This window comes from Eubalaena glacialis, chromosome 16, assembly GCF_028564815.1.
Source record: "Eubalaena glacialis isolate mEubGla1 chromosome 16, mEubGla1.1.hap2.+ XY, whole genome shotgun sequence".
NCBI lineage: Eukaryota > Metazoa > Chordata > Mammalia > Artiodactyla > Balaenidae > Eubalaena > Eubalaena glacialis.
This window is the reverse complement of record NC_083731.1, coordinates 67,190,500-67,216,570: the sequence shown is the minus strand read 5'-3', so window position 1 is coordinate 67,216,570 and position 26,071 is coordinate 67,190,500. Positions and strand designations below refer to the sequence as shown.

Sequence of the window (26,071 nt, the reverse complement as noted above, 5' to 3'; positions counted from 1 at the left end):
GTGAACTCTAGGAGGCATGGGACACCAGGTGCTTGGTTCCTACCATCAGCTGAAACGCAGACCTGCTTCTGCACCTGAGGAGACACTTGCTGTCCTTTCTGAAGCTGCTCCTCTTTCCCATCCCAGCTTCTCCTGTCATCACTTATCAAAGGGCCACTGAGGAGCTTGTATTGGAGGGGTCGAGGCAGGATCTAAAAATTCCTCTTGCCTTATAGGACTGTACCCACCCTGGCTTTGCTAGACAGTTGCAGGAAGCTTATAGTATTACCCAGCCAGCTATTGGAGGAGAACTTTTCTGCAATTATCTGCCACTGACCTTGGCCTAATTTCTCATGTTTTGGCTGATATTCTAAAGACGGAGGATGAGGTTTACATGTGATGTGCCGCATTCTTCCTCTGAAGTGGTTTGTTTTCCTAGCCTAGTGGTTCTATTCTTTTACATTAAAAACCCGAGGTTTATTTTATAAACGTGACAACTAGCCATTATATAAGGATTATTCCACAGGTGCTAAGCAGAACATGTAAAATGTCAAGTGCCAGGTGTGGTTTTTTTTTTTTCCAATTTCATTTTTTTTTTTTTTTTTTTTTTACAGAATTTTGAAAACAGCTTAAATCTAATTGGTTCCCCCAGGATCTCAGCTCCTGTTACATTTGTGGTGCTTCTTTTTATGAGAGGCATCTGGAGAGACTGAACTGCCACTGCTAGTTGGCAGGCAGGGTAGGAGGATGCAGCAACTTTTTTTTTTTCTTTCTTAGAAACTTTCAAATTTTGGGCTCAACTCTTCCCCAGCGTCAGTGTTTGATTTCCACACTTGTTTTTGCAATGTTGAGTTCTGCTTTTCCTATTATTGGATTCATATGAATGAGAATGGCAGCCACTACGACCACCACCACCGTTGGTGGCCAGCCTATATCGACTGTGAAAGAAAAATAAAGAGAATAAGAAAAACAAAGCACATATTAGTAGTAGTAGAGTATAATCCATGTAAACAACACTTACCAAGCACAGTTCTAATAAATAGGCTTTATGTGGGTCTAGTCTACTAAAAGTAAACACTTCTTTAGGCAACAGAGCTGAGTTATTATTAGTGGCCCAGATTCAGATGTTTCTATAGTCTAAACAATGTGAGAAGATGGCCAAAGTCTCTCCCTCAATCACAGTGAGGTCACAGCTTCGAAACCCCACATAGTGAAGCAAATGAGAAAGAAGCCACCCTCATAGCAGGGAAAGGGAAAGGGGGAGAGTGTAAGCAAACCAGGAGCTGCTTCTTGCTTCAAAACGTTTTAGCCAGATTCTTACACTTAAGGATCTGTGCTATAACCACAACGGAAAAACATACTTACAGTGTTTATTTTTAAATATATACTATTAAATGGTACTAAAAGACCCTGGCTTCGGAGTGTGAGTCTTCCACTGTGGAATTGAAAGCTAGGAAGAGGGAAGTCAAGGCTTTAGGAGACTGTTGACCTGGTTTGGGCAAAGCATACCGAGGGCACTCGGAGAAGCCAGATACAAAAGCTTGTTGAGTACAGCGGTTAGGCTGCTTTTTGTTATTGGATTAGAAATAGCATAGGAAGTAATAGCAAAGAAATTGTTCCCACTTTGGAAGATAAATGATTTGAAGTCTCTGTATTCAGAGAGCCTTATCTTGTAACATTTGACATCTACTTCTCTTAAACACAGGCAGGAAGAGTAGCAACAAGAATGGGCTCAAACTGTGCTTTGATTAAATGCCTCTTTGGGGGTGTGTGTGTGTGTGTGTGTGTGTGTGTGTGTGTGTGTGCACCCCAAGTGAGAATATCTGTTTAATTGAAATCTGATTGTTCTGTTATTGGTGAGGGAGGACCTGCCCAAGCATAGAAAAACCTAATTTCAGGCTTAGCAGGCAATGAAGTTAATAATAAAACATGTTTATTGAATTAAAAACAGTAAGCTTCTTGTTAATTCATTTAGGAATATTTCTCAAGATTTTCTTCCCAAGATAAAAACTTACATATCTGCCAATTGGGATAAGGGCCAGCCAGACTCCATGTGGGTAAATGTCCTCGTTTTATTGTCCTCAGGGAGACAGCACAGACCAGGGGCACCGGGATTCCTATGTTAATGTTGCCTGTGCCATTGCCAAGCTGTCCCGCCCTGGGTAAATGACTTGGTCTCATTGGCCCTCAGGGTTTCTCACGTATGAAATAAGGGAACTGGATTAGGTGACTTCTAAGGCTCTTTCTGCATCTAATATTCGATAAAACAAAGGTGTAAACAGTGGAAAGAAAAGCACAGAGTGGTGAGGAAAAGATAAGTGTGGTAGTTCAGTGCTTGAGGAAGGATTTTCTGGGCAGAGAAGGAAACAAGCCAGGGCAAGGCTGCAACAAAGGTTCTCTCTATCTTTGTTCAGCTCCTGTCTACCTGATGGTTTTAGGTAACTCAGGAATGCTCCTCTTGCCTGCCCCCTCTTATTTTCTCTTTTTCTCTCTGTCCCATATTTCCTTACATCTTTCTCTACACCCCTACCCACCACCATCTTTACATCTCTCTGAGGAATAGATGTGGTTAGGATTTGTCAGGAAGACACAAGAAAAATGAAACTTGTTGGAAAAATAGTTTTCCACTTTGTTTTTTCCTTTTATTTCCTAGGATCTGTTATAGCTTCAATTTTGCTAAATAAAAACAGTGAAAATTTTCAACTCATGGGTTGTGTGTTCATAATGGTGATAATCACGATACAGGTACTAACGTTGAGTGCTTACTGTGTGCCAGGAAGAGCAGTAACTTAGTTACTCCCCCTAACAGCACTAATGAGGTAGGTCCTGTTACTAGCACCACTATGCAGATGAGGACACTGGATCAGAAAGGTTAAGTAACTTGCCCACGGTTTCCAGCTAATTATGGCAAAGCTAGCCTCCAATCCCAGGCAGTTGTTTGCCAGTGTCACCGCTTTCATTCACTTGGCCTAGCTGCATCTCCTCTTAGGCAGAGATGATATGTTTTATTCATTTTTCCCATTCCCTTGAGATTTGGTACAACGCTGGAGGAAAGTATACTTTGAATTTGTGTAGGATGGACTTACAGGCGTACCGTCCTACCTCCTACCTGGGAGAGAAAGCTGTCCAAGGCGTCCTCTGTCTCCAGGGGAGAAGCTGTGCCCATAAGTGCCCTCCCAGCTGTGCAGAGATTAGTGTTGACAAACCTTTGACTTGGCGTTTGAAAGTATCTGCTTCCTGTCTGTGTGAACTTTTTTAATTTATAAGTTTCAGTTTTAAGAAAGTTAGACTAGTTTAAAGGAGTTGAATTATATTTCTGTGCAAACAGTGAAACTGTAGTATCATTTAAACAAATGTAGCTGATAAGTTAATATATGAACCAAGAAATAGCTGGGAACAGAGCGTCAATGAAAGCACTAGATTTAGTTGTGAGAAAAAAAAAATTCTTTTAAGGTTTTATTTGCCTGAATGCAGTTGACTTTGGAGATATACTAGTTTTTCACTTACGAACATTTGATACAGGGGGAAAAAAATGGATCAATATGTTTACATGCCAAGGTCAATCTTTCTACTATCATGTATGATGTTAGGGGGTGAGAGAAATAAGAGAGCTCATTCTTTTTATATTTGTTGCCATGGTACAAGGATAATATCTTCTTGTGAGGATGTCTGTATTAGAGGGTGAAGGATGCATTGTTTATTCATTATGTCCTCTAAGGTCTCACTTACCTGGTAGTCGGATTTCCAGCAGCTCTATCATCTGGAACATACATAGGTGCCTAGAAGGATAGGATCATGGAAGATTAATGTTGGAAGGGATCTTAGAGATCCTTTAACCCAGCTGCCTTATTTTGCAGATGAAAAAGTACAGCCTCAAACAACTAAGGGACCTGGTCATGGATTAGAATAAAGTCTTCAAATAGAAAATGATAATTACAAAGGTTGCATACTATTTACCCTATTAATTTACTTTATAAGTGTTTGTTGAGTGCCTCATATGTGGAAGACATTAGGGGTAGAGCAGTCCTCCTTGGTCTAGGAAAGATACAGGCCCTCCTTCAAGCTCTTACCAAACATATGTGTCATGAGGCCACAGATGAGAAATATCTGAGAATCAGTCCTGATAAACTCTTTTTTTTTTTTTTAACATCTTTATTGGAGTATAATTGCCTTACAATGGTGTGTTAGTTTCTGCTTAATAACACAGTGAATCAGCTATACATATACATATATTGACGATGACGGGGACTTTGTCTTGTTAATTCCCCAGTGTCTCATGCCCTCCAGGGGATGAAGCCGCTGACCACAGGAAGAAATGAAAGCTGTGACCACAGTGTCGAAATCTGGGAACATTTAGTGTTAGCAAATTTACTGACTTAAAAAGCCTACAAGGAATTATAACATTTATTTATTTATTTATTTATTTATTTATATATTTATATATTGGCTGCGTCGGGTGTTAGTTGCGGCACGCGGGATCTTTCGTTATGGCGCGCAGGCTTCTCTCTAGTTGTGGTGTGTGGGTTTTCTCTCTCTAGTTGTGGCACACGGACTCTAGAGTGTGCCGGCCCAGTAGTTGCGGCGCACGGGCTTAGTTGCCCTGCTGCACGTGGGATCTTAGTTCCCTGACCAGGGATCGAACCCGTGTCCCCTGCATTGGAAGGCAGAATCTATACCAGATTCTATACCACCAGATTCTGTACCACTGGACCACCAGGGAAATCCCTGTAACTTCTTATTCCAGTGCTAAAACTTAAATTCATGTTGACAGCCCCGAGTCAAGAAAAAGTTAAAGTTCTTTCGTCCTGTTCTTTTAGCAAAGTGGTTAAGTATACATTACATTTTAGCTTTCAAATATAAAGAGTATTGATGAGCTTCACTTCTCTGGGACATTTACTCATTCAGTCCTCAAAACATTTAGTCATCGAAATCTGTTGAACACCTTTTATGCATAACAGCTTGTCTCTAGACCATGAATAAATAAGTTTGATGTTAGTGGAGGGGAGATTGGTCATCACTGTAAATAAATTTGATGTTTGGCCATTAACTTTACAGCAGGGTTTTGTGTACTGAAGCACCATTATGAAGGTTGGGATGAAAGAGATCATGCTAAATGCAGTCGAGAGACGGGGAAATAAATAAGCTACAGCAACTTCTGCAACCCAGGCAGTGTGCCAAGTCTGTGACTTCATTTGATCCTCCCACCAGTTCTGTGTGGCACTCCGTCGTCCCCGTTTGCCGATGAGGAAGCTCAGAATCAAGGAGTGAGTTAATTTGCCCACGATGACATAGTTGGTAAACAGCAGGATTTGGATCTGTGTCTCTGTGGCTTGGTCCATTGTCCTTGAAGCAAGTGGCATTTCCCTCTTCCACTGGCATGGAGTGTAGCTTGATGGACACATGCATTCGTTCATTTATGTATCCATCCATCCATTCAGCAAATATTTGGAGACCAGCTTTATGCTGGACTCTTTAAGGAGGTGCAGATATGAATTAATAGTAATTTGAGCTATGGGATAATATAATAAATAATAAAAGTTCATGACAAAACTATATGACCGTGATGGTTTTTAATTTTAGCCTATAGACTCAGTGCTACTACTTTAAGATTATACCTCTTATATGTGGGGGAATTATTTTTTTGAATTTTAAAAAACATTGATTAGCCTTGAGAACAGAATTAAATCATTTGTAGTTAGCAAATTAAGTTTTTAATTGCATATTGGTGCTAAGTTGGTGATGTAGGCCTCATGACTAAACAAAGGCAAGCTTTCTTTTTTTCCACATTTAGGTTGGTAGCTTCCTCATCCGGCACCCTGTATGATATTGGATGCACATTTATTGTGGCACCTCCCAGATTCCAAGTAAGTGAGGTATCACTTGATGGTGGTTTATTGCCTCGGCAGCTCTGAATTAGTGAAGCCTAGAGTGGTGAAATTTATAGCACATAGAGTTAGAGAACAAGAAATATACTAACAGCGTGTTCTAGAAAGCACAGGATCTCAAGCCACAAGATCTGGGTTTGAATGAAGGCTCTTTCACTTGGGTGGCATTGTGCAAAATTTTTAAATCTCTTTGAGCCTGGATTTACTGATTTAATAGTGTTTATGTCACATAGTGTTATGGGAATGAAAAGACACAGTATATGTGAAAAATGCTTGGCAAAGAAAGCTGTGGTGTTTAATTGTGTAAAGATAGGATCATCACTCTGATAATTGTCTGGCCAGGGTCTCAGGTGTCTTGTGAGGATAAAAGAGCGTTTGACATTGGACCCAAGCTGTGAAGGAAAGACAAAAAATAGAGCTGTACAGAGGGATCGTTATGACTATAAAGGGACAAGAGTGTGAGCATTTGCCTTATTTTTGCCTACTCCGTTCCTAGCCATTTCCAATGACACGTACCGCTGGCATCCTGCAGCCGTCTGCTTCCAGCCTCTAGGGTTGCCTCTAAGATGTCTCATAGTGGTGTCGAAAGCCCATTGCTTCAAATGCCCCCCTGGTTTCTAATCCACTGCTTGCTTTTGGTCATTCCTACTTGTGTGCCCGTCTGCCCTCCAGGCCTCCCACCATCGGCCCATCTTGCTCGCTGACTAGGCTCTTCCTAGGAGCAGACTCTCTGAATCAAGTCCCCTGTGAATTAGCCCCAGTTTGCCTTTCTTCTTGCCATCTGTCTTTCCTGAACTCTCTTTGCAAATCTCAATAACCACACTACCAAAAAAGCAAGAAAACTTTACTGATAGGAGAAGACAGAGTTAGGGAAAATGATGTGTACAAGCAGGACAAAGGATTCTGTAGGGCAGAGCGGACAGGGAGATAGGGCCTGGTGGAGGATATTCATGTGAATGGGAGCCTGCGGGTAGTTTCAGGGAGTGAGCTGCCTGAGCATCTATCTAACGATAGGGCAGGTGTCCACTCTCCTCCGTGTGTGCAGAGAGCCTGTCAGTCCTATGTGCCTCTGTGAAAGCGTTCGGTAAGAAAATCAGTGTTGTAGGGGGAGTGATTCCCATCTTTACATGTGGTTTTAACGCTGACAAGTGATTTTCTCAATCTCCAGCTAGGAGGACAGGGTGCAGCTGACGAAGCATCTCAAAACTCCTTTCTCCCGAGCCGCCTCCTTTGGGCGCTCTCAGTCGTTACTGTGGGTACCACTTGCTGTGGTCTTGTCCATCAGCCGGCCTGTGCCTGCCATTGTAGAGGTCCTTTGGCAACACATTATTAGAGAGGAAGTCTGCAAATCAACAGGAAAACAAACAACCTACATTCAGTAAGAGCAGGGAGTGTGTGACTCACAGCGAGAAACACAGAGGCAGACACCCCCTCTTTGTTTCCCTTTCAGACTTCAAAACGTCGAGGTGGGAGACCTCGCGGCTTCTGAGGGAGAGCCTGGTGGATGATGAGGGAGAGCCTGGTAGATGGAAGAGGAGAGTCTGTTTTGAAGCCACGTAGAGGTGGCATGCAGACAAGATAGCGTGCCCACTCCTCCCGGGCCTGCCCCCTGTCTTCTTCAAACATCACCGGAATGGTTTTAGTGGTGATTTCATCCAGTTGAATTTTACTCCTTTAAATAATATTGCAAACACCTGACCTGTCAACTCTGGTTTTCCCTTTTCCTAAAATGTGTTTAGTGCTTTGGGTGTTCTTCGGGAAACCTAAGGCACAGGGGAGGAGTTCCTGGGGAGGTGTATGAAGAGGTGGCATTAGGCCAGCTTCTTCCATTTCTGAGGAAGCTCCTTATGTGTAACCCTGAAGGGCTTGTGCCTGAGAGGCCTTGTTGTTCATAATTAACACGTCTGTTTAAAAATCAGTGTCCCATTGCACTTGAATATTTGATTTGCTCTCTGTGAGGTTTGCTTTCATGTTATTGATTTTTTAGATTTGTCAACCACATTTTATGGATGATTTCAATAGCATCCAGACGGGATGAGCTTGCTATAGGAAAGGAGGCCGCATCAACCCCACCCTTCCCTCATCCGGGGTGCGTGTTCCCACATGAAGCGTGGTGCTCGCGGGTGCCCTGATCGTTCCGGATGATTTACAGAGGGTGTGATACGTGGTGTGAACTCCTGCAGGGAAGCCTGGTTCCTTGTTTCAGCTCTGCTGACCCCTTGCTATGTGACCTCCGGAAAGACTCTTCCCCCTATTTGCCCTCAGCTTCCTTGCACGTTAATGGAAACAACAACAATAACACAACTCTTTCTCTTTATTCCTTGAAAGATTGTTGAAATGATCTCAGATTTGCTTTAAATTGCAAAACCCATCTATTAAGCATGACACATATTTGCGTATATCCACGTATGTGAGTGTATGTATCACACACATGCACACATCTGCTACTCACATTAAGGCAGAGGTCAAGCAAGTTGACCTTGAGTTCCCTTGGTGAACTCGGACCCCCACTGCTTCCTTAGGGCTCCACATGGCACCTTGTGTGGTCTTCATAGGTCGTTTCCCAAGGGTCTTCCCTCTCTCAGGGAATGGTCTCTCTTCTTATTCAGAAATCGTCTTTGATTTCTCTTTCTCCCTCACCTCTCATTTCCAATCTATCCATCACCAATCCTGTCAGCTCTTCTTTCAAAGCATATTTCAAATCCTATTCTTCTCTCCCTCTTCTCATCCCTGGCAACCACTGATCTTTTGACTGTCTCCATAGTTTTGCCTTTCCTAGAACGTCATACACTTGGAATCATACAGTGTGTCGCCTTTTCAGAATAGCTTCTTTCACTTAGTGATATGCATTGGAGATTCTTCCCTGTCTTTCCATGACCTTAAGGATTTTGCTTTAGCTTTTTGCTCTGCTTGCCTTTTCCTGTCCACCCTATTTAACTAGCCTCTCTTGTCACATCACCTTCTTGCAGGTTCTTTCTAGCACTTGTTACCCTCTGACATTTTCTTTTATTTACTACCTGTCTCTCCCGTGAGATTTCAAGCTCTGTGGGAGTGAAGGTCTTGTCTGCCTCACTCCTGGTTGCGCCCCAGTGTCTAGAACAGTTCTTAGTGCATAGCAGATGCTCAGTAAATGTTGGGAGAGTTGACTGCATCCGTGACCTTCAATAGATGAACCCGCTTTAGCTTTGCTCTTCTCTCCTAGTTGGTCTTCAAGGTGACAAACTCTTTCATTCACACTGCTCCAGGTTTTGTTCGGAGGAAGAGGCAGACATTCATGTTAAGTCACTGAGTCTGAGAATTATTTCTTGTTCATCTTTGGCTTCTGAAGCTCTCTTGGTTGTCTGCTGAATTTAATGGGCCTCCAGGCAAGCGGCAGTTGGGAGCCTTGTGCAAGAGAGAACAGAGGCGGTAGAAAATGATTAAGGGAAAATAGCAGAAAAGTATAATTTTACATTTATTGAGTCACACATTGTACTCCAAGCTGTGTATAACATTAAAAACGAATTAGGAGACAAGTCAGATATAAAATGAGTGAGCACACAGAAGCCCACAAATACTGCAGAGAGGAAGGTATTTCTCCAGATGCCTCTTCTCATTTACCAAACTGTAGCCTTACCAGAATATATGGGCTCGTTCAGGAGAGGCATCATGCAGCCGGTGTTCGTGGCCAAGTCATGCCCTGGCGGCACAGAGAGACCTGCAATTTCATTACTGCTTCTTGAAGAAACTTTCTTCAACCTAACAGACTTTCTAGGGAGACCAAACCAAGTGCAGCTGAGTTTAATGTTCTCATTAAAATGTTAAAGAGGCTGTATTCATGAATGGCTGAAGCTGTAATTGCTTTATCCTCATAAACTGTGGAAATATGTGGCCGTCTCTTAACAGTGGTGTTCACCCAGACCCCTCTCGCAGGAAGGTCTGCTTAATGGAGGGGTTGGCTGGATCTAGGGGCTGGGAAGGGGGTTATCTGGAGCATATCTTTCAGGGATGTCGTGGAAGTGATGGGAGGGGGCCCCCCCTTCCTTGATCTGTTTTCATGCTGTAGCTCTTGTTGTGTACGCACTATTTGTCTACTTGACCTTGAGTTCTAACTTGGAAATCATATGAGAGACAAACACTCAAATACACACATGCACCCAAATGTTGTGGGAAGAAGTGGGTTTTTATCCTCCCATAAACAGTAGCTTATTGAGGTGAGATTAGAAGAAATCCACAAATGTTGAGGTGCTGGGAAACTGAACAGGGAGTTGATCTGGAAAAGGAATTGTGTGAATCACAGGTGGAGCTGGCACTCAGAACTGGCTTTGGGTGGTGACCAGTGCAAAAACATAGCTGTAGAGCTTTAGGGAGTGGATACAGGTGGCAAATACAACTCTTTTTCTTCCTCTAAATATTTATAATGTTGTATAGGTAACACTGAAATCGTAGAGCTGTCTGTGGTCCATATATAGCTAGGAAACTATATTGCCAGAAACCTCAAACTGAAACTTAAGGGGACGAAAGATTAAAACATGCTATCTTTTCCTCAATTCCTTATTATTAGAAAGCACTGTCTTTGAATGGTAACAAATCTAGGTCTCATGATACGCAGATGTGGTAATGTAAGTAACATCCAGGGATTGTTTAAAGATATTTTTTCTTTTTCCATTGATGGGTCATTGAGGTACTTTACTCTGGGTCAGATTTAAATTAAAATACATGTGTCCTAGAGTTGTCAAAGTTTTTTCCTCAAGAGGCAAATCCTTCTTTTCAGATGTGAGTGCAGGGCTTTCGTTAAAACTGTTTCAGGTCGGAGGGGGCAGTGGAGTTGAAAGTTAACATAGGAGGCTCTTTCTACATGAAAATTGGATGGGTATCTGAAGAGGCCTTTTCTGGAGGGGTGACCATCTCAGCCCAATGGTTTTCATGGTGTTAATGTTGTTAACGTTAAAAAGAAACACTCATGATTTTTGAACACAAAGAAAGTACATGCTGATTTTAGAAATACTATTGATTATATACTGTTGATGAAATACATTTTTAAGAGATTCAGAGCCAGATATAACAAATTACACTGCCGGCTAAGCCAGCTCTGCTCTAACTCTTGGTTGGTTGATATGGAGTGACTTGCATCCCTGTTTCAGGGAACTGCTAACTGGTCTCTGAATTCTGACATGAATCCAGAGAAGCAGGACCTCTTGGGGTTCTATTTAGACCTAGCTCCACCTGTCGTGTCTCCTCTTTCCCTTTTCCAAGATAGGATTGCAATCCCTTTCCTGGTCTACAGAGCGAATCCATTCTGGAGCCTTCTTGGCTTGCCTACGAAATCTTGGTGAGCTATGATCAGGTCCTTACTTCCTAGTTTGACTCAGAACTGTTGAAGAAGTGTAAAGGTGTGATGAGAGCGTCAGTAATTATAGGGTCTGGACAAAGTATCATGGGAACAAATGGAGGGACTGACTAATTTATCCCAGGCTACTGTATTTCTTTTGGAGAACTTTTGTCTGTTCTCTAGAGTTTTTCTGTTTGCTCATTTGCTATTAGAATGTTAGTTGTCACATCTGACCACTCAGTATCCCTGCCCAGTCAGCCTCTCTGCCCTTTCTACTTCTCGGAGGTGAGTTACATCCACAGCCCTGTGTTTACCTTATGATTAGGTGCCACTGCCAAAAGCCTAGGGGAAATTTTCAAAGTGCATCCGTGTGCCATAGTATTTCCCTCCAGCTGCTTAATTCTGTTGTGTCTTAGGCTAATAGTGATTGGTCAGTTGATTCTTTGATTAATTAACTCATTCATTCATCAGACATTTGGGGAGCATATACTATATGCCAGGGGCACATACTACATCTAGGCGCTGGGATAAAAGGGTGAGCAAAGCAGATTTGTCTACAGAGTTTTGCTGATCGTTCACAGGGGTGAAAATAAGAGTGAAATACCTAAAGAAAGCCAAATTGCTTTTCTGTAATTCAAAGAGTATGTGTGAGATTGCCATATCACAGCCGACTCTGTAGAGTACTCCGTAAGTGCATTTCATTCAGGAAGTGGTGGTACCAGACATTTTCTGTATTATAATAATCTTCATATATTTATTAAGCTGTAACTTGTAAGGCTTCCTGATGGGGCGTTAAATGAGCCTTTTTGTGTGCTGCATTGTGTCTTTGTCAGGAAGCACTCTGGTAACTCCTGCCTGTAATGAGGCCCATTTCAGTCATTCCAGGAGGGTTTGGGGGATCGGCACAAAGAGGGGTAAGACGAACACTAAGGAAAGGGTTGGATTCATGGTGGGTTGAAGGGAGCGTCCTTAGGAAAAACCGGAGATAGAATGAAATCCTTTTGCCTAGTATATTTTACGTCTCGGTACCCTTTGAGCACAGCAGCTGAATAGCCCAGCATTGTTCTACATTTTAAAAACTGCTAAGAAAATGCTAGCTTACTACATCTATAAAGTTTTTTTTAAAATAAATTTATTTATTTGTTTTTGACTGCGTTGGGTTTTCGTTGCTGCGCACGGGGGCTACTCTTCGTTGCGGTGCACGGGCTTCTCATTGTGGTGGCTTCTCTCGTGGAGCACGGGCTCTAGGCGTGCGGGCTTCTGTAGCTGTGGTGAGCAGGCTCAGTAATTGTGGCTTGCGGGCTCTAGAGCGCAGGCTCAGTAGTTGTGGCACACGGGCTTAGTTGCTCTGCGGCCTGTGAGATCTTCCTGGACCAGGGATCGAACCCGTGTCCCCTGAATTGGCAGGCGGATTCTTAACCACTGTGCCACCAGGGAAGTCCCTAAAGTTTGTTTTTTTTCCTTCTCAACTGTTGACCTGGCAGCAGGTTGGGAGAATCTGCGAACTCCAAGTGTGACAATGGGACAGCAGACGAGCCCAGCAATTTTCCTATAATTTCCAAGCTCTGTGCCTGGGAGGTCTGGCTACACACTGATAACAGAGGTTCGACTCTGGGAAAGGAGAGAGCGTAGAAGAGGGGAAAGAAGTATGGGCACATTAGTGAGGAACAGGGAAAAGAGATCAAGGGGGGAAAGGTAGAAAGATGTTCTGTTATCCTCGCTTCTCTCCCTCATCTCCTTCTTCGCATAACAGGAGGGGGTGAGAAAGCAGGCAGGTTGAAAAGAAGAAGAGAGTTGAATTAGAGATGGGAAGGCACTTGGAGGTGGTAAGGGAGAAGGAGAATGAGTCAGAGGAAGCGAGGGGGAAGGAGGCAGGATAAGGACTACTTAAATGTAGGGAGAGGAGACAGGCACAGAGAGGGGCATGCACACTGTGGTCTCACCGAGAGCCTTCAATTGCTCCCAGCGATGCAGCAGCCAAAGAGCCAGTGTCCCTCCCTGAAGACAGTTTCCTGACTTTTGTATTAACTTTAATGCCATTCTCTTTATGGTCCCTGTATTGCTGGTTGCAGCTGCATTGACTCTGTGACTCTGTGTGATCAGAGAGCAGATGCGGAGACTCAGTTCTGTTGTCCCTGCCCCCTTGCAGTGTTCAGCAGACTTCTGAGTCAGTGCTGCTTGCATTTGATGTCTGTCATTCCTCCTTGTCTACAGGTAGGGGAGCTGAAGGGGAAAAAATGTTCCTAACGGCTGCCGGCTTTAGAGCTCGTGCATACAAATATTCAAAGCAGTTGGGAAAAACAACTCTATACAGTCACAATCCAATATTTTTTCTAAGTGAAGGTAGTTGACTCCTTCATCGCTGGGCTGGGTACTTGCCCTAACCCAGCACCACGTTCACTACGCCTACAGGTGGGCTGCTTCTTGAAACGTCTTTCCTCTTCTTCTTTCGAAGCTCAGCTCAGGAAGCCCTCGCAGTGTTCCAGGTCTGGGTCAGGTGCTTTCTAAGTGTGCACCAGTGCCCTCCTCTGCACCCTGGCTTCTGGTGCCAACCTTTCCCTATTAGAGCTCCCATTCCTATTGTAATTTCTGTTCTTCCCCTACACTTTGGGCTCTTGACCCAATGTTGGATATCATGGAGCATCTAAATAGATGTTCAGTAACTGCTTATGGAACGAATGAATGGCTGTGGTGCTGCTTTTGTAAGTGTAAAACAAAAGTCTTCTAGAATCAACTATGCTTTAGGTATAAGTGTACAATTAGCCCACGTATTCTGGAAGAGAAAAGGTGACTTAGCCAGCAGTAAGGGATTTCTGGGGACTTTATTCAGCTAGAATAAAGGCACTGTGATTCCATTAACTTCTGGACACCAGAGGACAGTCTTGAAGTTTCAGGCAACCTATTTCTTGTGATTCTAGTAATTGCAGGTCAGATAGATAAGGAGCTTCAAAACCATGCTTCTCAGACATGAATGTGCATAGGAATCACTCGAGGATCCTGTGAAAATACAGATTCTGTTTCAGGAGGTTTTAGCATTTCAGGCTCCCTGGTGATGCTGATGTTGGTGGTCTGTAGACCTGACTCAAGTAACAAGATTTTAAAATACTTTCTAGTAAATAAAGTTGGGATTTATTCTATGGAAATATGTAGATGCATTTTTATAGTTTGAGGAACCACAGACTTCCTAAGAGAAAACGTAGAAATATCTAACCCTTATGTCAACTTGGAAATTTGCAGGAAGTCTTTCCTACACTTAAAAAGAGTAACCCTGTACTGATCAGCCCCCCAAAACTGCTTTCAAATGATACTCTAGGTTGTACTGCCTTTAACTAATATACAGCTTGATTTATGTAGGCTTTTCCAGATTTGGGGGACCCTGGCCCTGACCCCAGCCCTGGTGTAGCTACTTTAGCAACAAGGATGACTTTTAAAGCAGAAATATTCTTTGGAAGATTGACAGAACTTTGCAAGCGAAACCTTGCATCTGCTTATATATATTCCAACAGCTCTCTGAGTTTGCTGTTGGAAGTTTTCTCTAACACGGCTGCCTTTATTTTACAGGTCCTTTGCAGCCAGCATGATGCCATCCTTATAAACCGTGGAGGAGAGAGCGCTCACCATGTTCAGGTAAAGGGATGGTGGGTACAGCAAGCAATGAGCACGGCCACTGGCAGGTTGCTTGTCACTGTAGGAGAAGTGATGCAGCTTAATCATTCAGTTGACATCATTCTCTTGTGTGCGTTTTACTCACTTATACGGGGGTGCAGAGGGCCAGTCATGGGTGGTCTCAGTGAACTAATGTGCATTTGGGGAGCATCTCAGAGTACCTACAACAGGGGCTCTGTAGACATCCAGGGAAGAAACAGGACTGGTCACCTGGAATCTCTTTCCATCTTCTACAGTGTTAACATGGAGTTATTGCTATTGTTCATCTTTATTACCTTATCAGAAGGCTTTGATCTTTTCAACATTGATGTAAATAGGTGAATACTGAAGACTCTTCTAGTTAAAGTCTTATCTCTGTCCCCTTATCTGAAGTTGCCCTTCTAAAGATTCTTTGCATTTTCCTTTTAAATAAATGTATGTCCCACAACTTTGATTTGCCCCAATAGGTCACCAAGATTAATTTTCCATTAACCTTTATGGCTTCTTTCTTTCTAATCATCTTTTTAGAGTATTAAACATTGGGTTAGCCTCCATATAGGATATAAACCATCTCTTTCTTTGATGGTCTTTATGGAACGGACGTAGATGGTGGTGATCTCTGGTCCATTGACTGAACCTGGCCCTGTTAATTGAATCAAACCATCTGTGGATAGACCCGCACAGGAGTACCATTGACCATGGCAATTTTGTCATCGGCCTTGCTTCTTTTGTGACCCAGTCTGTATTAGTTTTCTCTGGCAGCTGTAACAAAGGAACACAAACTGGGTGGCTTAAATGACAGACACTTATCATCTCGCGGTTCTGGAGGCTAGAAATCCGAAATCAAGGTGTCAGCAGGCTTGGTTCTTTCTGAGAGTTGTGAGGGAGAATATGGTCCATGCCTTTCTCCTAGCTTCTGGTAGCCTCAGGTGTTCCTTGGCCTATGAACGGCCGTCTTCTTCCCGTGTCTTCGCATTGTTTATCTCTGTGTTCAAATTTCTGCCCTTTTAAAGACACCTATCATATTGGATTAGGGACTCCTTTAATGACTTCATCATAATTTGACCATCTGCATAGATTCTACATCTAAATGAGGCCACATTTAATTAAGACTTCCACATACTTTTTGGCACACATAATTCAACCCATAACACTATCTAAGGGAAGGGGACTTCGTTCCTCTTGGTTTGCCCTAAAGAAACTAGCACAAAGCTTGTTGCTTAATATTGGTTGAATGAGTGAATGGCAAAGACCGTAATGACCGTGGTCAAATTCATTTGGCAAAAGCAAAGTGCAGTGACCGGAGGTGGGCCGCTCTTCTGCTCCCTTATCCTCAGTGACCTCTTACTTTTAGGATAGTCCAAGTTCAACAACATCATAAACGGGACACGAGGTTTCCTTTAAAAGTAAGAGCAGGTAGACTTTTTCTAAAATGTAGCCCTCTCTGTGAGCCAGACCCGCTTTCTCTACTGCATGGCAGGCTGAGCTGGCAATTTACATGCCACCTCTATCAGGACACCAAGATATCTTTCCAGCTAATTCAGTACCATTGAAATCATACTTAGCCGGGCTATTCTTTCTTTCCAGCTGCATCACTTTGCGCTTATTAAATTTAACGTCTGTTCCAGAGCTCTCATCTCTAAATGCAGTCCTGAAACAGGTCTGCTCCCGTTGTGTCTTCTCTCTTCTCTCTTCTCTGTGCTTCCTCGGGTAGAAATTATTAGCAATGGTCTTTTGCGTGTTGCTTAGATTTGAGTATTGGTAGCATGTGAGGATCCTGGTCTCAAGATAGCACTTAAATGATCCGTTCCTCCGTGATGTTTATTTAGAAAACCCTTATTTCCTGCAAGGGTAGAGCTTTCTGGACGTATCTACTGTGACTTCCAGGAAAGGATTACCTTTCTGTCCCAAAAGGAAGCCTCCTGCTGAGAGAAGTCGAAGGCCAGTGGGGACTTGGTCCTGGGAATGAAGCAGGCATCTTTCAGGACCCTGTGAATTGATTTCAGGCCCCGGGTTAGTGCTGCGGGTGGGCAGGCCAACATCTAGATACAGACTGTGTGGCTCCCACCTGGCCTCCCCAAGGCTGGACATCAGGTGGGCTGGGATAATTGACTTCCAGGCTTCCCAACCCCACGGAAGCTTCCCTATTCCTGGGGGTGGGGCTGCAGGTCATCCCATGGCCGAAGGATAGTGTTGGCCTAGACAGCACTGGATTTATAAGATGATGACAGGCAGTAGAAAATGAAAATGAAAATAAAAATTCATTTTAGCCTTTTTCACGCTGACATTAGTCCTAACAAAATTGGTGAATCACAAGGCAAATTTTTATGGTGTGTGTGATGCCTGCAGGCACGGTTCCACCAAATGCCATCGTATATGGTTGTATAACTTCATCCTGGCGCCTCCACTGCTTGCTTGTCTTTTCCATTTTATTGAAGTGCTGACTACCCTCTATTACAAGTGCTTACTATCCTTCTGTAATAACTTCATGTGAATCCCCTCGTTTGGTGTGTGAGAATGTCTACAGGCCTAAATTAAAAGTAAAACAATTTGTTTTGGTCACACAATGACCATATCAGAGTGATAGTGGAAGAGCTTTTTGATGATGACGTGTCGAGTTCAGTGAGCAATTGCATCTTGGTCGTTAAACAGCCTTAAACAACTTGTTTAGTACCCTAAAGTGGCACTGCTACAATTATAACATTCTAATAAATCTTATTTTAATAACTAGGTTATTTTGTGTGTACCTAACACTTCTCTACCATTAAAGAGAAATAAACCAGAAATGAAACCTCAAGTGTCTTGAAAACTAAAAACTAACTTATTGTTGCTAAGTCTTTTCCCCTCTTCCATTTTGCACTTCCCAATTTCTCTAATCTGAGATTTCTGAAAGTTCAGATATACCTGTTTCGTGGAATTGATAATAATACGCATATGCACTGTGCAACTCTGATTTTTAAAAAAAGGGGAACTGATTTTTATGTTTTTTTAGTTAATAATTAACACGGTAGTTTTAAGACCTCTGAAATTTTAGAGTGTTTTTATGATACACGGGAAACATTTTAATTAAAGAAATTATACTTTGAATCAAGATTCTATCAGACTTTCTCAGAACATGTTTGCACATGGGTAAGTTAAGATACGAATCTTAGTGTTTGTTCTCTTTGGGTTCTTTTTCTGCCTGTCTCCTGACGGTTCCTTTTTTGATTCTTTGAAATCTGTAAGTTTATACTCAGAGCTTTTAAGCTGATAATATAAAAGTCATGACAAAGAGCAGAGGGCTTCTGGCAGGGAACTCAGAAGCTCGACATGCTCCCCCATGTCTTGCTGCCCTGACACTTAGCTCTCACTAAGCTCTCTCAAGTTTTCTCTAACTCTTTCATATTTTTCCTTTCTTTTCCCCTTTTCATCTATGACCATCATTTTCGCGGCTTTTCCTTCCTTTTGTTTTTTATATGACCACTCAGTTTGTTCATTTGTTCATTCACTCATTCATCCATTCAAGTATTGTCCTTCTCACATGTGCCAAGACTGGCTCTGGGGATAACGTCAAGGTGGTTACAGTTTAGGTGGGAGATGGTCATGCAGAAGTTGTTGCTGTGATGGGGCTCTGTACTATGTGCTCCTCCCACACAGGAAAAAGAGCAACGGAGTTGGCTTGGGGAAGTCAGGAAATGCTTTAAAGAGAAGGTGGCATTTGAGTGGAGATTGAAAAGAGTGAGAACCTTGCCAGATGGACCAATGTGGTGGAGAGAGAACATCCTAAAGGAGAAAGGGCGGGCGGCGTAGCAGGGAGGTGTGGGGAGCAGGGTGTGTGTGTACTCCTTGCTGTTCGGGCGGTGTTGCTGGAGCATGAGGTGGGAGGGAGGGTGTAGGGCTGGCTGAGGCTCTGCAGGAAAGCAGGCATCGATGGAGAAGGTCCCCTTACGTACTGTGAGCCTTCCTTCCATCTCAGGTTTGCAACCTGCAGTTGCCTCGGGTTCATCCTGCACCTTGCAAGGAGGCGGCCTGTGTTAACAGGCTTATCTCCTGCCATTCTCCTCCCAGCCTCACTGCTGCTAGAGGGAAGTCAGGGCTTCCAAACCTGGCTCTCGAAGAGCTCAGCGCCCATTCCCTCTCTCTCTTTTTTTTAACATCTTTATTGGAGTATAATTGCTTTACAATGGTGTGTTAGTTGCTGCTGTATAACAAAGTGAATCAGCTATACATATACATATATCCCCATATCCCCTCCCCTTTGCATCTCCCTCCCACCCTCCCTATCCCAGCCCTCTAGGTGGTCACAAAGCACCGAGCTGATCTCCCTGTGCTATGTGGCTGCTTCTCACTAGCTATCTATTTTACGTTTGGTAGTGTATATATGTCCATGCCACTCTCTCACTTCGTCCCAGCTTACCCTTCCCCCTCCCTGTGTCCTCAAGTCCATTCTCTACGTCTGCGTCTTTATTCCTGTCCTGCCCCTAGGTTCATGAGAACCATTTTTTCTTTTTTAGATTCCATATATATATGTGTTAGCATACGGTATTTGTTTTTCTCTTTCTGACTTACTTCACTCTGTATGACAGTCTCTGGGTCCATCCACCTCACTACAAATAGTTCAATTTCGTTCCTTTTTATGGCTGAGTAGTATTCCATTGTATATATGTGCCACATCTTCTTTATCCATTCACCTGTCGATGGACACTTAGGTTGCTTCCATGTCCTGGCTATTATAAATAGAGCTGCAATGAGCATTGTGGTACATGACTCTCTTTGAATTATGGTTTCCTCCGGGTAGATGCCCAGTAGTGGGATTGCTGGGTCATTTACTCTGTAAATCATCTGTCCTGGCTGCACTCACCTGCTTTGCTTCTCACACATAGTTTGTTCCTTTGTCCTTCCAGCCTCCATCTTCAGAACCCCCCATCCTTCAGGGCATCACTCAAATCCATCCCCTTTATGAAACTTTTCTCCACTCATGAGTTATTTACCCCTTCCTCACTGCAGGGGAACTTTCAGTGGACTCCTCACATCACAGTGTCACATGCCTCTCGTATCTCATGGGTTAGCTCTATAACACCCTCAGAAGGGCCGGCAGGTGCTGAGGAAACGGGCTGCATACCTATTACGTGTCCTGTTGTGCTCAAAGTGCAGCCTCTTACATATTATAAATGCTGCATTGATGTTTGTTAAGAGTAGAGGGAAAACAGAGCTCCTTTAATTTGTAAGGCTGCTACAGAGGTGGAACCGAGGGGTTGATTACTTGTCGTATGGAAGAGGCAGTGGTTAATGTAAGGTCCAAATGACACTCTTGCAGGGCAGAATAATTGTCGGTGAAGGGAGAAGGATTACATTAGACAAAAAGCTGGGATACGGACAGAAGAGCGGTCCACTTTGAAAACTAGTTAAACCGCCCTAAGGCTGAAACATGGGAAGAAGAAACTTAGAAAGCCATTAAGCCATGTGTGCCTGGTCTTGACAGCGAGTGACAAATGACATAACAGGTAAAAGCACCTATATTGCATTAAGAAGCTCTGCATCTTTCTAAGAGATGGCCTCTGGAAGACTTGATTCAATTTAAGACTTCTCCATTGCAGATCTGGAGACAATCACAAATTCAGAAATTTAAATATATATTTATATAAATATTCATATAAATATATTGAAAGTCTGCTGCCACTGAGCTCAAAAGACCATAATCCTATTACTTGTGATTTTGAGAAGGGTAAGTATGAATAACTGAAAGGAGAGATCGATTAAAGGAGTAATATGAACAGGAATAATGGAATTAAAGTAATTGAGGCAATATTGGGCCTAATGGACCTTGTTCTCTTAATGCCTCTCTTCTGCTCTTCGTATCAAGTTGGCTCTAAAGTCCACTGGACTCTGTGCACTGAGAGAGAAGAACATAATGGAAGAATTAGTATTGCTGTTTATAAAAGAATCAATCTGTTGTTCTTACAGAAGAACATCAATCAGTCTGTGAAATCAATTAGCTGGAATTTTTTACATTCAGCTTATAAGGTAACGAGACAAAGTGATGAGCAAAGCCCGTCTGCCTCGCACGTAGTAGATACTCAGGAAACGTTTCTTGAATTAAAAGCCAAAGGAGACCATGGATTTAGTTGAAACACAACTTCAGTGTAAGTCCTTTCGTCGGTACTAATTCAGTCCCATCCCTTTTCCTTGATGGACTGTGTCTGTTGTACTGTAAGTGGAGATGATTCAGTTTCATTGATCTCTGCAGTGAGTTCTCTCACACGTCCATTGCCTGGCAGCCCAGGCCAGCCTCGCGTGACCTTGGATCTCTGTATTACTTAGGGTCTGACCAGTGGCCTGTGACTTGGTTTTCGGCCCTGTAGAGCACTGGCAGATTACATGATTTTGAGAAATATCTCTTTAATGACATTACTGCCTCTTCAGAAAACTTCTGTGTCTCCCCTTTGTCTCCCAAGTTACAGGCTCATTATGCTTTAGAGTCCCTTCCCCACCCCACAGAGCTTCTGCGTTTAGACTTCTCCCACAGCCTATCCACACTGAACTCCCACCTGCCCCTACCCAGGCCTGATGCGGAAGGCAGATTGGTCTCTGCAGGGCATCATCCCATTTTCAAACAGGCACAATGCTCTCCTTGGAATTCTTCTCATATCTAGATCCAACCAATTAGAGTCAGTCTGCCCAAGGCAATCATGATAGTCCTTAAAACTGTGTGTTATCAAGAATCATGCTGTGAAGATGTTTATTTCAGTGAGATAAATGGCGTTAGGAACTAGAGGGTTGCAGGCACACAGTAACAAGGTTGTTTTACCAGCAGGTATTTCAATGATAATGGTGTTTTCAATATCCATAGGAGTGTAACTTCAAAACCTGAACATCACTGAAAAGTATATTTCACTGTATCCCTTTTCACAAGTTTGTAGTGAACTAAACTGGTATTTTAAAAAATGATTTCAACATCGTAATGACCTGCTATGGTGAAAAACTGAGAGTAAAAACTTAAAGCAGCTGTATTTTAAGTAGAAGAGCTTTTTTTTCCTTTCTGCCTTAGTCTGCATTAAATAAATCTTATTTCTCCATCAATTGATCACTTTGTATCTAATACACATTATGCAGACTGTACAGTAGAAATGTTTGTAACGTTTATTCTTCAAAACTGAGTTTAAGTCCTTTTTCCTCCATTGAGTTTGCCTCTCACCGTTCCACTCTTCTGTCATGGTTTTCCTCCCTCCAGATACCCTTTTTTAGACTAATCATCCATTCAAGGACCTTTTAATATTTAACCTTTTTGAGAATTTTTAAAGGCTGTTCTGAAATAAGGACATATTTTTATTTCCCACAATGCCCAATGCATCGTTAGGACAATGTGACATCCTTGTTTACAAAAAACATACAATTATTAAATTCAGTTTCACCCCAAATTTCTCTTTTCCCTACTTCCTATTCCACCTGAACATTGGGTCTTGTCTAAATGGTTAAAATTCTTTTTTTAAAAATTGAGTAATCCCCATTTCAATGTCAACATGAAAGGATGAAGAGTGACTAATAGGTTTCAGGTTAAATATGGTACATGTTTTATTTAGTTCCTGGCACTTCCTGAAACACGATTAAAGTGACACTTAAGGGATTTTTTTTAAGTTACATATCTATAAGAACAAAGGAATGGGGCAACAGCCATAGCATTTTGGAATCTGGGATACAGGTGGATGAGTGATAGCTTACTGAGCAGAGGAGAAAGGAAGAAGTAGCCTAATTTACACTGACGACTTCTACGAAGCTCAGGAATTTTCAGCAACAAGAACCCCTTGGAAACGAGAGTGAAGATAGGACTAAAATTAGGAGTATTGGTTGAAAGTTCAGATCCGCTCCCCAACTTTATACAAGCAGGTAACTAACTGCCCCTCTTTCACTGCATAATAGGAATGGAGACTTTTTTTTTTTCTGTACAGATGATAAAATAAAGGTTTCTGGATTGGAAGGTATCAGGAAAAGTCAAGTGGTATTATATAGTCTTGAAATCAGGGAGATTGCACCGATTTACCAAATCCTGAGAACCATAACTACCTTCTTCTCCCTGCCCCCTAGCCTGAGGGCAGCCAGGATGATACCCTATCTGCAGGAGACTTCCCTGGGATTATGACCTAAAACTAAAACTCGAGGATACTGACATCAGGGGTTCCCAAAGAAGAGGCCTAACTAGAACAATCCTAAAATAAATCTCAAATCAACCCCTCCCCACACACAAAACCTTCCTGTTGACTTTCTCGGGCCTCACCAATAATTACCAGCAGACAGCCAAGGATCATCAGACATTTAAGGAAAGTCTCTGTTATGAGAGACAGAAACTAAAACATGCAAACAGAAAAAAAGCAACTTGGAGGAAAACAGAACCTTTGCAGGAAGAAAAAATCTTAAAAAAAGAAATCATTTGTATCTTCAGATAGATAAGGTATGATATTACAACTGTGCAAACAGAAGAGAATTTATAAGGGTTGGGAGATAAAGTTAAGGAAATTTCCCAGAATGTGAAGTAAAAGAGAAAGAATAGAAAATAATGTAGAAAAAATAAGAAATTTATAGGATTGGTTCATGAGGTCCAACGTCCAAAAACAGCAGCACCAACTTGAGAGAATATAGAAAACAGAGGACAGAAAACCATCAAAGGAATAATTCAACAAAGTCTCCCCCGACCAAAGATAGGAGTTTCCCAATAAAAAGGTAATACCAATACATTGTCATGAAACGTGACAACACTATGATGTGCTCCAATAAATGACAGGGTAAACCAAAAAGACCCCAGATCCCAGAGACGGGACCAACATAAGAGCCAGCTGTGCAGAGGGACAAGTGATCCACTGATCTCAACAGGAGTAGGTAGAGGGCTTCAGCTTGAAGATGATGAAATTGATAAAACACCTGATCTGTTCCTACTGAGAGGAGATTTACAAATCTGGGGGAGGCTTCGGGGATAACCTCAGGATAATTATATAAGGAAACTAACCAAAGTGAAATGTAACACTGATTTGTTACATTGAAATGAAACATTTCAATGAAATGTAACAGGAAGGAGGAAAAGGAATGCAGAAAAGGAAATGTAATCATAGAATATTACATGACTCAGATACTAATAATGTCTCTGTAGCTATAATGATATAAAATGGGTATTTAATATAACCAAAATTGTGCTAGAATTCTGAGGATAGGAACATGGGACAAGTATAGGTGGATGAAAACTAACTAACCAACCAACCAACCCTCATCTTCCTTATTGGAAGGCCAATAGATAACGCCTAAAATTGAAACACCAAGAAATAGTGATACAAGCATGTTATTAAAATCAGTTCTCAATTTCGCCTCAATGTGGCACACATAGGAACAGATACTTAATAACATAGTAAGCTGGGGACATCCATTTGGGGACTATTGTATAGCTAAGAAACTTCCAAATAAAATCTTTTCAGATTTTCTAATGAGAAACCTGAATTTGCTTTCATGAACATAACTTCTTTTCATATTGCTATTTGCCTGAAATAGCTAAATAGAATTCTTGTTCAAGATGTCAGTGATTCTCCTCTTGGAATTCATATTAGTCACTGTCAGATACTACACAAGCATCGATTAAGAAATATTCAAGCTGTTTCACCACTATTCCAAATTTTACAACAGTTAAAATTATGTTTAAAAAATCCAACAGCTTTGATCATTTTCTTTGCTCTATAAATGCAATACTCCGATACTGCCCTTTGAATTTTTTTTCTATGAAGTAATTAAAAATGATGACAGGGCCCTGATTGGTAAAATGCGTGTTCATTGTCAGAGCAGTCACCCCATAGGTAGCTTGGATGCCAGTGAAAGGGCACATTAGCCCCCAGTGGAAAGAAGTTTCTGAAACCCATAAAGAGAGAATTTGGGGAACTGATACCAGGAGCTTTGCCCACCAGTTCCCCCTCCCCAACTTACTAGAGGCCCACCTTCAGCCAGCTGTACCTTGCACATCTGGAATGCAAATGCCTCCCCCAACTGCATGGGCCGCTTCTCCAGAAGGGCAGTGGTGCCTTCTGCAGTGGCCTGTTAACATGGGTGTCCCTGGACATGCAGTGCTTCTCAGCAGAGCAGTGGGGACTGTGCCTTTGGACTCTGGGGAAGCTGATGGCCAGCTGTGACCTATCCAGCTGCACGGGGCCCCACCTGCTCCTCTGAGGCTGAGGGGTGCCAGGACCTCATAGCAAACCTGGAACCAAGTCACAGCACAGCAGCGTGCTGACACCTACCAGCTGGGATGCACTGATTTCTAGATGTGGAAGCAGAGTCCCAAATAATGACTTAAAAAGTTGTAAGCAGTTAACCTGAGGGCCTAGCACTACTTAACAGGTGAGACTGTGTTACGAACAAATTGGTATAAATACAAATTGATTCTCAAGGAATATCTCTCATGTGGTCATATTAGATCTTTCAGACCTTTTACTTCATCCAAGGATTGGAAAGAGCTGCTTTGAACCCCGTTTCCATGAGACGAGACAATAAAATATATGTATTGTGGAATATGGCCCACTTCTTAAATTCAGAGACTCTTCAGTTTGTGGATTAACCACATGCTGTATTTTACCATTTTGTCTGAAGTATGAAGGTAAAGAACAATACATCTGAAGATAGTAAACTTCATCTTTTACTAAAAGGAAGAAGAGAAGTTGAAATTAATGGGGAATAGAACTTGTGTTTTGAATCTCTGATTGTTTATTTTCTTGCTGTCCCTTTAACATGGTCCTAGGGAAGTTAGTAATAATGTTTTAGGAGAAGAGTTAGGAAATGGATAGTCACTCTTTCACTAAATTAGCTGGAAAAGAAGAAAGGCACTTAAGAATACAGAGCGGTGACTTCTCGCTCTCCTTCTACAGAGGGGGAGCAGAGCGTGGTCCATTTGGTGCCCTCCATATTCAAGGCTGAAGTTGGAAACAATGGTGCTTTAATTCGCTGCTGAGTTAATGGGCCTGCTGATTTGTTCTCATTTTTCAGGCCTCTAAAATGTCCTTAAAACCCTCTCAAGGGTTTTATACTTTTAGCCTGAGGTCTCTGTGCTTCATTTTTCCTTTTGTTCTTCAGACACTCTCATTGCCTCTCCTTGTTTCATCTTCTGAGAGGTTCAGAATAATGCATGGTATGCACTGAATAATTTGGATGGAGCTTGTGACATGTCTTGATGATGTGAAGCCACTCAAAATCCTAGAAAATAGTCCCAGCTTGCATTAGCAGTAGATTAATGCAGGTGAACTTCAGA

The 26,071-nt window shown here is 42.4% G+C and overlaps 1 protein-coding gene across 6 annotated transcripts in view; it reads left to right on the top strand.

Moving 5' to 3' along the window:
• The window catches only part of ENOX1 (ecto-NOX disulfide-thiol exchanger 1), a 612,162-nt gene that overhangs the window by 114,364 nt on the left and 471,727 nt on the right, over positions 1 to 26,071 (top strand). For all 6 annotated transcript variants that reach the window (XM_061170742.1, XM_061170743.1, XM_061170741.1 and 3 more), the window contains exon 2: positions 14,737 to 14,802. The gene's annotated coding sequence lies outside the window, so the exon portion shown is untranslated. The remainder of the gene's footprint in view (positions 1 to 14,736; positions 14,803 to 26,071) is intronic.